The following is a 17,020-nucleotide window of genomic DNA, read 5'->3' as shown; positions in this document are numbered from 1 at the left end:
TCATGTAGCTCTGTAAGTTACTTCAGGATTTCAGCAGATCCTGTCTTCAGTGTGGTTTAAAACTGGCTAATGGCTCAGTGACATGATTTCTCTTCATTGAGAGTCTAGTCAGCAAACAGCAGTGAGCTCACATGCTTAGGTGGCTTAGTTTGTGCATGCATATAACTTGAATACCTGCTTGGCACTGTTTTCCAGTAACTGAACATTCTTGATGCTGCTTTTTTTTTTTACCCTTCTGTTCTGTCTTCCTTAGCAGTAGCATCAACAGCTGTAACAACACATGGAGGCTATTTGGCAGCTGCAAGACACAGATGCTGGCTTCTGTAATGTACTTTTCCTGTAGAAGAAGCTGACTGTTTTGCTGGCTGTTTAAGTCCTCATTGCTGTCTGAGTAGCTTGTTCCACAACCAGTTACAGTTTGCTGATGGCTGCATGCAGCCACCCTGGGTATACAGGAATCAATATGACTGGCTTGCCTTTTCTTTCAAGATACTGCTCTCACTTTTCCTTGCTCTGTAAGTGAATTGCATGGTTTAGCAGTATAACCGCAGAAACAAAATGCAAAATTTTAGTAGGCTCTTAGCTTTATATCTAGAGGTGTATTAGGACAGGGAACCCTCACTATATGATCTTTATAAGTAATAGTGGGTTGAAGTTTGAGGCCATGGCAGAAGTACTCATGGTATGGCCTGTCATATTCCAACAAATCGGCAAATTCTGCTAAATACATTGTCACAAAGAAAAGGAATAATACACATTTGCCAACCCCCCCCCCCCAAAAAAACCCCAAAAAACCCCAAACCACAAAATAAATGGTCAAACTCTTCAGGAATTATTTTTCACTTTGTAAAATAGTATTTAAAATCTAAAGCTTTGTTGGGAATACAGTTATGAAAATTATACTGCCTTTATATGTAAGCACAAAGAATGTAGAATAACTTGGCTGAAACATAGGCTTATTGATCTCACCTATTGGTGATATAAAGTGGGTCTGTAGAGGACTTGGCTAGAAAAAAAATAATGAAAATAGTAAATTATTTTTTGTTGAAATTTTTTATGGAATGCTGTTGATTTACCTAGAAAAAACAAAATGAAACAAAATGTCAGTGAAGGGTTTTTTTTCCCCGACAAAACCCAAAGAAGTCAGAATTCACACCAAACTTTTTCCCTGAAAAGTTTGTTCATTTGAACCCCCAGTTTGCTGGAGAAAAACTGTTCTGACAGAAAAAGCTTGACCTCTCCTATTACCAGCTCAGCCAGCACACCAGTTACAGACATACTGGTACAAACTACATACAATGTACAAACTGTTACATCAGGATGTAGGCATCCAGCTCTGGGGTCATTTGGGGATCAAGTTGCCAACCAGGGCTCAGATGGATAAGTGAAATCTAAGGTCAAACTGGTTCAGGAAGCTAGGAGATCAAACAGAGCTAAGTCCAAGGGGTAAGCTGAGTCAAGAAGACAGAGAGTTCAGACAGAGAGCGATGCCAAAGAACAAGTCAGAAGGAGCAGCAAAGCAGTTTTGGATACTTTCTGTTCCAGGTCAGGTTTTTATATGCAGGAGTGGAGGGCAGCTGACCCCAGCTGGCCACTCTGGTGACAGGGAATGGGCAGAGGGTTAGCCCCTACTGGAGGCATCATATCAGCTTTGACTAGCCTGCCATGGGGTGGGGAGGGCTAGCCGTGTGGTGGCAGGCTAGCAGCTACGCTGTCAGGCAAGGCCTGAACTGTGAAGCTGCAGTCTGAGACAGATAAGCTTTTGGGAGTGGTGCACATTGGGTCATGTGAAAGTTAGCACTGCTAAAAGTAGCATCTTACACTGAGTAAGGAAGAGACTAGGGTTCACACAGTATTAGGGAGAGGTTTTAAGCAATGACTAAGGAGTGGAAACTTGTAAGGCATTAGGACGTTGTGATGGAGAAAAAACAGAGGTAGGTCTAGGGGAAAGGCCTAAAAGAAGGTTTACCCAAGTACTATAGCGATAGTGATATGGATGAATGAATGAAAAGACTATTTCACTGTTTAAACTGTTGGACAACCACTTGTGGTATAGGAGGATACAGATTCCCTTGTATCTTTGGGTGGGCCACCTTGAGTGGCTAAACATGTGTTGATGCAATAAGTAGTGTTGTGAATAGATACAGCCACTGGCCATGTTTACACATGTGATTTAATCCTCAATAGCCTATTTTACTGTGCATTAAAGTGTCTCGTAAAAAACTGCACAATTACACTAATGCACAATAAAATAGGCTACTGTGCATTAAGTGTCACTGAAAAGCCATGTGCATTCATTACTGTTCATTAAGGCAGCCTAATGCACATTTCTTTAGTATCTCACATTGGAGGTACTAAATTTAATGCACATTAGAAAAAGTGACTTAATGCATATATAGATATGCTCATGGAGGGGCAAAAAGGACTAAGTTTGGATAGGCAGATGGAATAACTGATTATAAAATTCCCATATGCTGCCCATAGGATTCTGGGGCTAGGTTGTGGAGTTTCTCAATAAATCATCTCTGAATTTGAAGCATATGGGTACATACAAATTTACCAAAAAACCAGAAAGTCTGCTGAGATACAGATGATTGAATCCTCTCAGACTGGCATCCCACTCAGCCCGCATAGAGGACACCTTCCTAGGCAAACAGCAGTCATTCTATGCATCTTCTGTACTTTTACAAGCTGATAAGACTATTATGAGACATGGTTCTATGGCTTCTGGTCATAGTTTGTGATCTTTCTTCTAGTGCAGTTGCAAGTTAATTAGCTGTGTATGAAGCACAGTTTGTGTTGTTTTTCTCACCTGGATGCCACAGAATAGCCTCATCTCCATGTGGGCTTTGGGGAGAAAGGACAGGCTGTAGATCGTCACATTTCCCAGTGCTGGTAGAGGAAGCAGTTGAATAAGGTAGGTTCTTGGCTCAGAACTGGATCAATAGCAAAGGCCAAGATGTTCTTCATTTTGTTTGAAGACTCTTCAGTGTCCTGCCTACTGTATTTCTTTTGGCTGTGTTAACAATCCATTCCTTTTGCCATTTGAACTCCTTTATGCAAATTATTCATAGGGAATGGGTACAAATAGGAAATAAAATCTTGTGCAGCTCTTTAGTGCTTCACAGAAGATAGTTTTCCTCTCCTCGGGAAGAACTGACTATTCTTTTCCCAAACCGTTTTTCTCTTCAATGACCACAACTGAAATTGTAGATGAGCAACATAAGACCCTATGTGTTTACATTTTGTATGGTGTGTTTGAGTAATGAAACAATTAGATAACAGAAATTAAGCAATAAAATTGACATGACAAACAAACCACTTCTTTGGCCTGCTAGGCAGCAGGGTTTCAGAATGAGCTTATTCTTTCCATGCCAATGAATTTAGTGTTAGACAGACTTGGCCCAAGTAGATGTATATCAGAATTTTCAGGCACATAAATACATTTTAAAATCTTTAAACACCTTGTTTTGGTAGTGTGGATGTTGCTGTAATGCTCCAGGAAAGTCAAGAATCCTTGTGGGTGCTATCTCTTATTGAACCAACTACGTGGTGAGGATAAGAGTAGACAAACTTTCAGGTATCACAGAAAGAAAGTGATATCCAAAAGTTTGTCTTTGTCCATCCCAATCATGCAACTGGCCCAATAAAAGATACCACCTGCAAGAATTCTTGTCCTGAACACCTGGGTTCTTCCTGTCTTTAGTAAGTGCCTGATAGGCCTGTGCAAAGCAGCTAGCATTTGCTTTGGATTCAGCTGATTCAGGGGACAGAAATTCAACTTGGTGATTTGAACCACTGTCCTGAATCGATTCGACCGAATCTGGTTCGAAGATTCAGCTGCCACTGAATTGGCCAAAACTCCGAATCAGACAGGCCCCATCCCCCGCCTGCTCTCCCAGCCCTGTCAAAGGCTGCCCTGCCTGCCCCAGCTCTTTTTAAAAAAAACCCAGCACTCACTGGGTGCTGCCAGGTGTGGGGGGCAATCCCCATTGCCCCCCCACTGTATGGGGGGGGGGGCTCTGTCATGAGTCCCATTCCCTGCCCGCCCTCTTGGCCTAAGCTCCCAACTCTAAAAAAAAAAAAAAGCCCCTGCTCACCGGCTGCTGACAGGCAGAGGGACAATCCCTGATGCCCCCACTACCTCACACCATGTGGGGCACTCTGCCATGAGCCCCCCAATGCCTCCCTCCACCCCCCATTTAAATTCAGGAGTCTGGGGAAAGATGCAGAAAGGATGAAGGGGGACCTTCACCTAACAGAGAGCAGAGAGTATTATGCTTTATATAGAGGAGTCATGCTGGTGCTATTTGACCAGTATGGGAACCTACAATAGCTTTGGTGTCCTGGGAAGGTACATGAACAGTGAAACCCACTCTCACATTAGTAGGCATTTTATTATAGTCTTAATACCATGAACCATAACTGCAGTGCTTGGAAGAATCATGGACTTGAAAAGTCTAAACACAGGAAAGAAATAATGATCTCCTGTACAATTATCGTGCATTTGATTTTCGTTACACCACTGTCAAATACCAGTTAAGTTAATGGAATCACACTAGTGCAAAACTAATATTAGTGCAACCAGATACAGAAGTCATGGCAGTTAAAATCCCTAGACATCTGCTTTCCTTTGGAGAACAGATCATATGAATTTCCCCAATTTTGTTTGCTACAAGTGGCCTGAGCTAGGATTTAGGAAGCAGGGGAGGTGGGGGGGTAGAGCTAAAGTTGTGGGATGGATTAGTTTTAAAAAAGTTTTGCAGATGTGTCAAAAAAGATTTTGAATTAGGAAGGCACATAAGTTTATTCCACTGAAAATGAAGACTATGAAAGAAACCATAGTCAAAAACAGGAGGTAGGGAGCAAAAGTCATGCCAAATAAAGACAAAAGAAGGGTCTATAGACAGAGACTTGGTTGGAGATAGAAGTAGGATTGACAATATGGAGAGCCCTGGAAACTGAGGACTAGCAGCTTGGCCTTGATACAAAAAGCAAGTAAACTTAGAGGCTAGGGACAGAAACTACACATAAACCAGTATAAGTGATCAGAAACCAGTTCAGATCTGTAACACAACAGAAGTTCACTGCACATAAACCATTTTCAAAATGGATGAAACCAGTTTAAGATAAACCTGAATGGATATAGTATCAGACTTAACTGATTTAGGTTAAATTGGGTTATTCAACTTCTGTCCCAGATCACCTCCACTTTCAAGTTAACTTACAGTCCCCCAGCATCCCAGGATGCTTTGGGCTAACGTGGGCCCAAGCTGTCTCCTTCAGCTGATCAGGGAGGCTTGCTCTAGCACCACTCCCCTCCAACTCTGGTTTCCGGTTTGAGTCACTGCAGGCATGTGGCTGCATTTCTCAAATCAAAAGTGAATGTCTATTCAGTTGCTTATTGGTTCAATCTGTGCAATTTAGATTAATCTGTGAAGATTGAATCAATTTATCCCTGAGCTTTTTGACTTTTTGTATTTAGCCAGTGACAATGGGCCAGATGGGAGATGAAGATGATTTTGGCACAGGCTTCTTAGCTTTCTTTTTGTATTGCTGTTCACTCACCTGCTGTGGTAGTAACAAATATCCTTGATGAGAAGAGAGGGCAAGTGGAAATTCTGGTAGTGTATTGCAGAGTCTTGATTTTAGGTGCATGTTTACATATAACTCAAGCTAGTAGTTCTTGGTGACAGTGTGTAAGTTGGTTGTTTCAGTCCAATCCCCAGAGGGCAGACGTCCACATCACATGAGGAAATCATTACCCTATCAGGTGTCCCCCTAGACTGCTTTAGGAGGGTAGCCAAGGGCTGAACAAGGGTATCCAAAGAATGAACAATCCTGAGTATATGTCTCTCACTGGAAAGCTGCCACCTCTTCTAAGGCTGAGTACAGGATTCTTGTTTTCAGAGCTGCTAGTTCTGCACTCTTCAGAAACTCAGTATTTATACAAAGCCCTGCATCTAGTCTGAGCAGGAGGTATGCTGTTTGCTTCCTTGTTAACCATTTCTGACAGCTGTTTTTGCATCCTTGATAGGTGAGGACAAACTTGTCTCAAGCCTCACTGCTGGCAGGGGAAGAGAAATGCTCTATTAAACAAAATCTCAAGTAAGTAATTATTACTTTTGCTGGCTTGCTGTATCGTATATACAGCATGGCTCTTATCTATCTATTCTCTTTACACCACATGTATACATGCTTGATATTGTTTATTGATATCTGATTCATCTTTTGAAAACTCTTCCTTAAAGCACAGGTTGATATAGGCTATGTATAGCATATGTTGGCTAACCAGGTTGTCTGAATCACCGGTTTTATTAAGGGCTGCCATGAACATTTTAATCACAATCCTGCAGTGGATTCATAGTCATTGACTTATACTTCTTCAGGTAGAGTTCTGTTGGCTTCAGTGCTGTTGAATTGCTTTTTCCAATACCTCTGCTACTTCTCATAAGCTGAAGTGGTAAACTGCTTTTATCTACCTCTCTTTTGATATTGGCCTCCAAAATATTTATTACCAATGATTTTTGTTGTATATTACAGTGAGAAATCTGTAATTCAATAGTAGTCATGTACTCTGGGTACCTAAACAGAGTGTATCTAAAATGAATATATTACAATAATGGTCGTAATATTGCCAAATAAACCACAAAGCAGAAGCAAGAAAAATACCAACCTTCAAATAACATGACTTAAATGCCTGTTTCAGCAGATGCCTTCATACTGATTTGTTTGCTGAAAACATGAGAATTATTTATTTTTCATTCATATTATCTCATTATTGCAGATTTCCTTTACAACATGGCTCATTTGAAATGTATAAAAAAAAAAAAAGCCCAATGATTTTTATCTAGAGTTTGAGATTTTCCAGTAGCAATCGGTCACACACATACAGTGTTGGTGATAACCAATATAACACTGTTTTCATTGTATCTTTCACCAGGCTGAATGTCCAGCAGGTGAAATGTATTATGAGAACTTTTTTCTGTACTGTGAAGATAAATATTACTCAGAGACAAACATCTAAACAAAACTACAGTGATTTGTTACAAGTTAGTAGATGGCCACTACGTGTCAGATTGTGAACTCCCTTACTCTAGCTGAAAGAACTGTGAGTAATTGCTTGCTTACTGGGGCTAAGTACAGACAGTGAAAAAACCTGAGGCTGAATCGATTCAATCTTTGCAGGTTAATCAAAACTGTTTAGATTGAACTGACAAGCAAATGAACAGACATTCACTTTTGATTCGGGGAATGTAGCCACATGCTTGCACTGGCTCAGGCTAGAAGCCAGGGGGCTCTAAAGCATGTCTCCCAGCCTGCTGGCCACTGCCAAAGGGAAGGGAGGGAAGCTGGGAGGGAAGCTCTCAGAGGCCTTTCCCTCCCACCCTGCTCAAGAGCAGTGAGGGGCTCACTGAATATGATGAGGGGGTTAAACCCCCACCCTGGCCTGCACCGATCCCAGCTGGGGTCTGCCTGGCCAGGGCAGGGAGGGTGGGAGGGAAGCCTTTAGAGGCTTCCCCCATTCCTCTGCTTGAGCAGGTAGAGGGTGTGGTCCATCCACCTGAGTATGATGGGGGGCAGGTTTTAAACCACCCAGCCTGGTCCACACTGACCCCAGCCAGTGTCTGCCCAGCGCAGGTGGTGGGTAAGCCCTCAGAGGCTTTTCTCCCCACTTTCTGCTTGAGCAGAGAGGGGGAGGCATGACCAGGCCGGCTGGGCTGGGACCTGCTACACCCCCCTCTCCACTCAGGCAGGAAGTGGGGGAGGAGAAGCCTCTGAGAGCTTCCCTTCTCCCCGCCCCCATCACCAGGCAGATCCTGGCTGGAGTCCTGTGCTAGGATTTCTTCCCCCACCACCCACTTCTCTCCCACCCAGAACAGTGATATTGCTATAGCTAGGGAGCAGAGGAGTGGGGCAGACACTGCTCTGCTGGAGCAGATAGCACAGCACAGCCCAGGGCTGCAAAGCATCCTGGGATGCCAGCGGACTGTGAGTCAACTTGAACCAGGAGGGGATCTGGGACAGAAGTTCTGTAAATTGGTTTGACCTAAATCAGTTAAGTCTGATACTACATCCAACCAGGTTTATCTTAAACTGGTTTGGGCCATTTTGAAAGAAATGTATATGCACTAGGCTTCTGTTGCAGATTTAAACTGGTTTCTGATCACATAATCTGGTTTATGTGTAACTTCTGTCCCTAGCCTGGGAGTCAATTAGTCAGAATTTGACCCTAAATAACTACTTACTAAGGCCCTAATTCTGCTAGTGCAATCCTACCTGCATAATTTTCCAGATGGGACTGGTCCCACTGAACCCAGAGAGACTATTCAGAGACTTTTGTTTACAAGTGCTGGTCTGAATAGCTGGGCTTCGGGAATTAAAAATCAATGGGTTTTATGCTTTGAAGTTACTTAGGCACCTCCAAAGTCTCCATCTCCTAAAACAATATAAGAAATGTCTAGAACATTCCTTTCAAATCCCTGTCCATTTTCCCATTTAGTTGTTTGCCATTCAGGCTGTGTCCACACAAGCAGGGGCCTGTGTTTGCAGCAGCACAAATAGTAGCAGCACTAATTTGGGTTGCTACTTTGTGCTGCAGTGCATGCTCCTGCTTGGTTGCTTTGAGCGGGACACATTGTCCCGCCGCTCCATGTGCTGCAGGGGTGGCTGGCTTGGGCATAGGGTGCCCCAGTGTGGGGATAGCTGGCAGGCTGCTCCCTGTCTCGAGTCACACTGTGCACTAGCCAGCTGGGGAGTGGTTGGCTGGGGCTCAGGTTCCCAACTGTGTTTGAATCTGTTCCTGGAGGTTTCTGGAACACCAATGTGCCCGCAAAACACAACAAGAACATGCCTGTGTGCTTGTGTATATCAGTTACAGATTATGGTGCGTAGACTTTACATGAGGAAGGAAAATTCACATTACTATTACATTTTAAAAACCCACTGGACTACTGTATAAATTGGATTCAACATTTAATATTCATTTTAATGAATGCCCTATTATTTATCTCCTGGGTGACTCTCAGCAGTCTCTTGGGTATATGTATATAAATCCTGGAGACTCCAGGGAAGCTCTGAAGGGTTGGCAGCCCTAGGCTCAGGATGGATTGAGACTGAGCCCCTGCACTGAGGCATGTGGAGACAGGCAAGCAACCAACCCTGGGAGCTGCCTGGTCCCCTGTTTTGAGGCACAGTGTACCCCAGCCAGGTGGGGAGCAGCAGATGCCCTCTGAAGGCAGGAATGGCGAGGGGCCTAATCCTTTTTTTTCCCCCAGAGCTTGCTCACCTTTCCTGCAGCCAAGGCACAAGCTGATTAATAGCTACAACTCATTATTCCAAACTAAACTACATCAGGGTGTAGTTTAGTTTGCAATGATGCAAACTCATTTAAAACTCCCCAGATTCCTGCATGCATACAGCATCATGCCATTAAGCCACACAAAGTGCCATTTTCATCACGTATACATGGTAATGGCATCACATGTACAAGCGCCCTTAGATTCTTATTCTAGGAAGTGAGTGTTGCATCCCTGGTACATAGCACCTGCATAAAGTCTGTTAATAGGTCTTAGCCTAGCCACCCATAGTAGCTAGACAGAGCATTGAACATTGTGCTAGCCTAGTTTTGGGGGCCTTTAGAAGTAAGTCTGGTACGCTTCTCTTTTGTTGCCCATTTGTGCATGTCATAAAACCAGTGGTTTGCTGGTAGTCTCTGAATAGGAACAGGAATAACAGGGATGTTACAGGCACAGAGAAGAGGCACCACTCAGTGTTTTGTGGAGCGGGGGGGACACAGGACTTGTGGCTTAAACAGATGGCTGGAAGAAAGGCCAGATGATGGAGCTGGTAGAAGAGATGTGCTGGTGATGAGGGGTTGTTTCCTTACTTGCAGCCCTGAGATCAGCCAGTGCACCTGCCATGCTCATAGGCTTTTGTTGTAACATAGTAAGTCAGCTTTACCAGAACAAATAGCAGAATCTACTGCTGTGTAAATTGTGGGTGCTTGGCTACTGCACATCACCTCATGAATCAAACATCTGGAGCCCAGAGGTCCATTATTATTGCTGAGCAGCCATATTTCAATTATATGACAAGATATATGTGGAGTGGTATCTTCCACTGAAGCTGGCACTGTTACAGACTTTGTGAAAAGGTTGATTGTGGCCAGCTCTCTCCATCTAAGAGTGAAGTGCATGGAGAGGGAACCCTCTTTTTACCTCTAAAGTTGGTTCATACTGTATAACAGGCTTGTCCAACATATGGCCCACGGGCTGCCATGCGGCCCACCAAGCCATTTCCTGTGGCCCGTGGTGCTGCGACAGGAAACGAAAGTAAACACTGTTTACTTTAGTTCCCATCCCTTGTCCGTCCCCCAGCCCCTCAGCAACTTCTTAATGGCTGCTGAAGGGCTGGGGAAGGGACGAGGTTCCCACATGCACCGCGTTAGCTTGACATTGCAGACGTGGTGCGGCTCCTCACCTCCCCCCTCATTTCACAGTGTTCCTTCCTCGCCCCACCCCCCCCTTTCCTCACTTGCATGCCAGTTCTTCCACTCTCCCACATTGCAGGGTTTCTGTTCCTAGCCCCGCCCCTCCCTTCCTCATTTGCATGCCGGCCCCGCCCTGCGTCGGTCCCTGCTGGCCGCGTGGGCTGGAGCAGGTCACAGTGCAGTGGGCAGGCAGGTGCAGGGAGTGCGGATGCCAGCTTGGAGGGATGCTGCAGCCGGGCCTGCGGGAGAAGCTGCTGCTGTGGCTGTCGGGGCGGGAAGCTGGCGCTGCTCCCGCCTCCCCGTATCCCCCTGCACCCGCAGACATGGCGCTGGAGGTGTTGAGTTGTGGGCCCCAGGGTGGGAGGGACCCCTGCCGGTTGGGCTTGGGCTGCCCCAGGGGAGAGGGAGCAGGAGGGTGTCCCTGCACATCCCGCACCCCCCTGTAGAGTCCCTGGATGTCCCCCTGGCTGCTGAGCCCAGGTGCGCAGGTGTGGGAGCATGCTCAAGGCTGCCCAGGTGGCAGGGAGGACATGGCAGGGTCAGGCGGCACCCCTTGACTCCTGCGTCCCCAAGCTGCGGCCAGACTGGACAGGCTGCACAAGCGCTCACTCCTGCTGGCCCACTGGGTGATAAAAAGTTCATGATCTAGCCCTACATTCAAAAAGGTTAGACACCCCTGCTGTGTAACGTTCAGGCACAATGTTATCAGGAATGAAGGAAGCTTACGCTGCTCTATGCCTTGCATAAATTGAAGTATTCCTTTTCTCAGACTGTTCATTCACATGTTTCACAAGCAACCAATTCACTTAGAAAGAAATTAACTGAAAAGTTTTGAATCTGGGGGTTAATAAGATTCAGGCTTAAGTAGTCATGTTTCCGAAAGGTGGTTTTCTGGTGTCAGGCACATAAGCGTATGGCCTGATTGTCACAATTGTTGTATATCTATAGGTCACATTGGTTTCAGATTTCCTTTCCACTTCTGTTTCTCAGAGCCAGAAAGTAGATCAGCAAAAACAAGACCAATGAAACATTTGCAAAGAACAAGGATGCTGAGTTGGTCAAATTCCAAATAACCTTCGCTTATAGTTGTAGTTGGATAGGATTATCTTCACTTCCTGCCCTGAACTCCAATATTATGCTGCTGACTTCCTCTAAGACAGCTGATTTTCAGCATGATGGCTGAAATGTCTCCTCTGTATTCTTTATTTACTTTGCAGAAATGTGAAGTATAATACGTTAATGTACGTAATGTATTTATAGCACCTCAGATGCTATCTAAGTATCTTGATGTTATTGTTTTTGCAATTATGGGACAAAATAATATCTTAATAAGTCTACATTTGTTTTTCTTAATCTGTTATCCTTTTCCATGGATATATGAGCAGTAACAAGTAACCAGAAGCTGTCAGTTCTAGCAGCTTGCTGGTTGCCCAGTGAGATTGAAAAGCTTTAGTTCTATACATTTAAAATAATCAAATATTTTACACTTCTCTTGTACCTTTCAGCCAAGAATCCCAAGGTGTTTAAGGTCATTCCCATATGAACAAGCACTTAATTCATTAAGCCTCCACAAAAACTCAGGGAAGTACATAAGGCCAGTCATTGTCATTTTCTGGATGAGCAAATTGTGGCAGGTTGTGCTCAGCATCACACGGTATAAATAACCATTTCCAAATAAAAGCAGATCAGCTGTGCTGGGAGGTGTCTCCACTTCACTGGGTGAAACATGTCACTCACTGTCCCACCAATTAATCCTTTGGAACAATGGGTGACATGCTTGCAAAGACACACCCTGGGGGATCTCTGGGGTGTAGCTCTGTAAACTCTGGTGTGGTCCAGAGGCAGAGACTGCCAATCAGCTGATTGTCAGTCTCAGCCCTGGAACCACACGGAGTGAATTCAACACGTGCCTACGGACTACACCAGTGTGTGGAGATGTGCATGGGGACTCCCAAATAGGAAACCTGGGCAGATGCTTCCAGGGTGTCTGAAGAACATGTGCACCTCTGGACTGTTCGCACTCTCTGGCTTTAAAATAAATAGATATTAGCTGCAAATCAGCGACACAAAATTATACCACCTATGTTGTGCCTACAAATCTGGAGCATGTGTGGCATGACAAGGGGCATGGACATGTGTTTGCTTGGCCTTTGCTCTGCCATAAAAAAAAAATTATGGTAGCACAAAGGTGATGTCTGTATACACAGGATGAATCAGCAGCAGACATTGAAGTGATATAGACTCAAAGACCTGTATGTCCTGGTCTTCCACTGCACCTTGCATAAAGTATTTTCTAGATAAAATGATTGGAGAGCAGTTTGTCTCACACAGGCAGAAGTCCAACCTAGAACTCAGGGCCCCCTCTCTGCCAGAACAGCAGGTATCTCACTGAGCCACATACCTTCTGGCTCAATCTTTTCTTCGTGGGTCTACATATGTCCTTCTTTTGGCTGCCCAGGGGAGACCAACCTGTCACCAGCTACAATTGTGACTTTGGTTCAATCAGGGTGGGTGCATATGGATCTATGTGTCTGCATGGCCAGGGTACAGCCTACTGTACATGCTTGGTAGCCATGTGAATGCTCACACATCCACCCTGAATATGGAACAGCAGTGCAAACTATGTGTAAGTGCCCCAAAATGGCATTTATGCAGCTGTGTAAAGCAAAAGAGGATTCTGCCCAAGTGTGTCTCAAGGTGACACCAATCTACCACCATACGCCATGATGCAGCTGTTACAGGGTCTGCTGTGGGCATGGAGAGGGGAATGCTTCCTGCCAATATGGAAGAAAGCTTATGACCAGAATCAGGCAATATGACCAAGTGCAGATCTAGTGAAAAACGGAGGTGGTGAGCCAATGCCTCTAACCTTTCCTGTGGTTCTAACTAGTATGTGCTACTCGTCGAATGGCTGCTTTAGTGCAGCACAGTGGGCAAGTTAATTAACCTCACCAAGAGACCGAGCTAATTAGCTTGGATGCTATGCTACTAATGCAGTGGTAGCCCTTCTTCTTTAGGATGTGGCATGCACAGAGCTAGCTCAAGTAACACTGGTAGGCATTGTCTTATGATGACATCTGCTTCTCAGCAGAGCTAATTAGCCAGCCTGCAGCACAGCACCAAAGCAGGCAGCTGTAACATGACTCCTGGTTGGGTTAGACAGTGGTGCTCAGTTTTTTGTTCCTGTGGGTAGGGCCATTCTATAGGCTGGTTCAGGCTTTGTGTGACAGGATTGCACCCTGCACTGTCTCTGCCTGGCTCCTCACTCCTGGATTGAGTCCCACATGCCAAGATCAGGCAGACCCTATGCTGCCTCCACTCAGCTCCACAGGCCAGGATTGGGCCCTACATTCCTGGATCAGGCTAAATACCACCCCCATCTGGCCCTGTGTGCTGAGATCAGGCCCTGCACCACCCTGCAGGGCTGATCTAGCTCACAGAGCTGTTCTGTTGGGTCTGCAGGGCTCCCCTTGGGTCCAGAAATTTGGCAATAGGGGAGTGGCCACCGTTACCCCACTGCCAATTTTTTAGACCTGTGGGGACCTGGTGACATAGTTTGTTGGGCTGGATCTGACCTATAGGCTGCAGGTTGAGCACCCCTGGGTTAGACCTATTTCTTGTTCAAAAGGCTGAATGCTGCACACAAACCTCCAGAAATGTTTGGATCCAGCTCTGAACCCCAGTAACCTTATTTAAGATTTCCTAACTGCTAGCTAGTGACAAACTTAGCCAGCCCATTTAAAAATGTAGCCACATCCTTTGATTTGGTTATAGGGCTGTGTGAAGCTTTGGTCCCTGCTTCGATTCGGTGGAGATTCTGCCCAATTTGGTGGCCAAATCTCTGAATCCAAATTGATTCAGAGGACCCTCTAAACTCTCCGAATCAAATTGGAACCCTTCGAATTGATTCAGATTTGGAGATGTGGCCATAAACACGGTTTTAAATGTTTTTTCTACACACCTCAAAGTACCAGGCAGTTCATGAATGCTGTGATGGTGGGGTGGATGGAGCATCCCACAGGGGTGTGCGGGGGAGGGGGGGCGGAGAGACGTCCCCAGCATGCTCAGTAGCAGACCCAGAAGTGGACCAGAAGCACTTCCAGTCCATTTCCAAGTCCGCCAGGGAGCAGGGGGCCCTCCTGTGCTGGTGACTGGTGCCTCCTGGGTCTGGGGGGCACCCAGGGTGCCCCTGTGGCCAATCACCAAGTGGGTAGGCAGTAGGGGGGGCCCCCAGGGTGCTCCCCAGCAGACGCAGAAGTGGACCAGAAGTACTGCCAGTCCACTTCTGGGTTCACCACTGAGCATGTGGGGGGGGGGGGGCTACACTCCCGTGGGACACTCCATCCACCCCACCATCGCAGCATTCACGAACCCTGCCTGGTACCTCGAGGTATGTAGAAAAAACATCTAAACCTGCATCTATGGCCAAATTGCTGATTCTCCAAATCAGCATCAAATCTTCAGATTTAGGTTTGGCCTAATTGAATTGGGGACAGCATTCCAAATCAATGAATTGAATCACTGTCCCCAACTGGGGCCAAATCCAAATTGAATATGGCCCATTTCACACACCCCATTTGGTTATCTCCTGCTGCAGTAAACACCACAGGCTGCCTAACTGCAGCCTGTATGTTGTTCCCCTATCAATATATACTGGGTATTAATTAAATACTTCAGTCAAGTTCCCTCTAATTCATCTTGCTTGTAATATAAATCATCTTCATTTTAATAGTCTGCACTCAAATGTCATGTGAGTTACATGTGAGAATTAAAGGGCTACATGCAAAAGTGGTTTGAAGTTGGCTCCATGCACTGGGAAGTAGAAGTGGGGCAAGAGAGAATTCCTCAAAAGTGAATACCTCTGGGTAGAGTACACCCATTGCAGAGTACTTCCCTTGCAAGCCAGCCACATGGGCAGAATGCAGGTTATACTGCAAAGTGGAGCTGCTCAGCAGCTGCTTTGTTTCCAGTTGTCAAGAAAATCAAGCTGCAACAAGACACTTAATCATTATTTGGATAAATAAGGGGAAAAGCTGAGGGTTGAGATAATGAAAGAGGGCAACGTTAGTCTGAAATCACACAGAAAGCAGGAAAGATTTGCACCTGACAGACTAACCGAAGTGGGTATGTGTATGAATTGAGCTTCATTATAAGTTGTGAAATGAAATGCATAAATCATGAAGGGGACAGTCAGCTTTTGGTGGGTCTGAATGAATTCCAGTCATCAAGGCCTGATGAACTTCACCCCAAGAGTACTGAAAGAACTGGCTGAAGAGACCTTGGCTATAATATTTAGAAAGTTTTGAGGGACAGACAAGGTGCCAGAGGAAAAGGGCCAACATAGTGCCACTCTTCAAAAAAAGGCAGAAAGGAGGACCCAAGGAGGACCCATGGAATTAGACTGGTTAGCCTGACCTCTATACCTGGGAAGTTACTGAAGCATATCATAAGGATGCTCATTTGCAAGCATCCAGAGGATGAAAGACTGATCATGAGTAGCCATCATGCATTTGCCAAAAACAAACCATGACAAACAAACTTGATCTCTGTGAGGGAGTGGGGGCTAGGGGCGGCCGTGAACTCCCTAGCGCCCCCTACCGTCACGTTAGGGTGTACGTAGCACCCTCAGAATCTCGCCCGCCACGACTGTGATGACATATATATATTGTGGAGGCTGCCAGTTTCCCTAGTGGACGGTCTTGGTGTTCTTGTCCCTATTCCAGACTGGGGTATCTATGATCGTCCTGCCTTAAGGGCTATGCGTGCCCCCAAACCTCCCCTTCAGCACGCCCCAAGCCTCGCAGCTGTTCTGGGGACGTTTGGATGGTCCCTCGCCCGTCGGGTGCCCTCGTTCTCTCTCTCGGGCCCCGGGGCTCCTCGCCCACCTGGTGCCCCCTTGGGTCAGTCTCCTATCTCCAGCCCCCTCCCGGCGCCTCGGGCCTCTCTTACTGGCCTCCAGCTAATCACTGGCGCCCCCTGGGTCCGGCTCGCTAGCGCCGTCTACTGCCGGCACCCCTTGAGTCCGGCTTCTCGCCGGCGTCCAGCTAACCGCCGGCTCCCCCTTGGGCTGGCTCGCTCTCGCTGCCCTAGTCTCGGCACCCTTGGGCCGGCTCACTCTCGCCGCCCTAGGGCCGGCGCTATCGCCCCCCTAGTCTCGGCGCCCTTGGGTGGCTTGCTATCGCCGGTTATTCTGTCTCGCTCTGGGTCCTCACCCCCTTTTGGGGCCTGTACTGCACCCTCTGTGCTTCGCCCCTCTGGGGCCTTGCCCACTCTGGGCTGACACTGCGCGCCTCGCGCCGTGTCTCTGCCCCACTCTGGGGCCTTGCCTCTCTGGGGCTGACACCGTGCGCCTCGCGCCCTGGCTCTGCCCCGCTCTGGGGCCTTGCCCTCTCTGGGGCTGACACCGCGCGCCTCGCGCTAGGAGCACAGGCACTCGCAGCCGTGCCTGTCCCCTTGACCCTTCTCTGGGTCTGGTTGCCTCGCTAGGCCAAACACCGCCCTGATGGGCCGGGGTCTGTAACCCCGCAC

At 46.5% G+C, this 17,020-nt stretch overlaps 1 long non-coding RNA gene across 1 annotated transcript in view; it reads left to right on the top strand.

The window, feature by feature from the left end:
* Positions 1–6,040: 6,040 nt before the first annotated feature.
* LOC109319721 overlaps positions 6,041–17,020 on the top strand; it is a 51,524-nt gene continuing 40,544 nt past the window's right edge. The window contains exon 1 of the long non-coding RNA XR_002103605.1: positions 6,041–6,108. This is a non-coding gene — a long non-coding RNA (uncharacterized LOC109319721). The remainder of the gene's footprint in view (positions 6,109–17,020) is intronic.

Source organism: Crocodylus porosus, unplaced genomic scaffold (genome assembly GCF_001723895.1).
Source record: "Crocodylus porosus isolate Cpor-Errol unplaced genomic scaffold, CroPor_comp1, whole genome shotgun sequence".
Classification (NCBI taxonomy): Eukaryota; Metazoa; Chordata; order Crocodylia; family Crocodylidae; genus Crocodylus; species Crocodylus porosus.
This window is presented reverse-complemented; position numbering and strand designations above follow the sequence as displayed.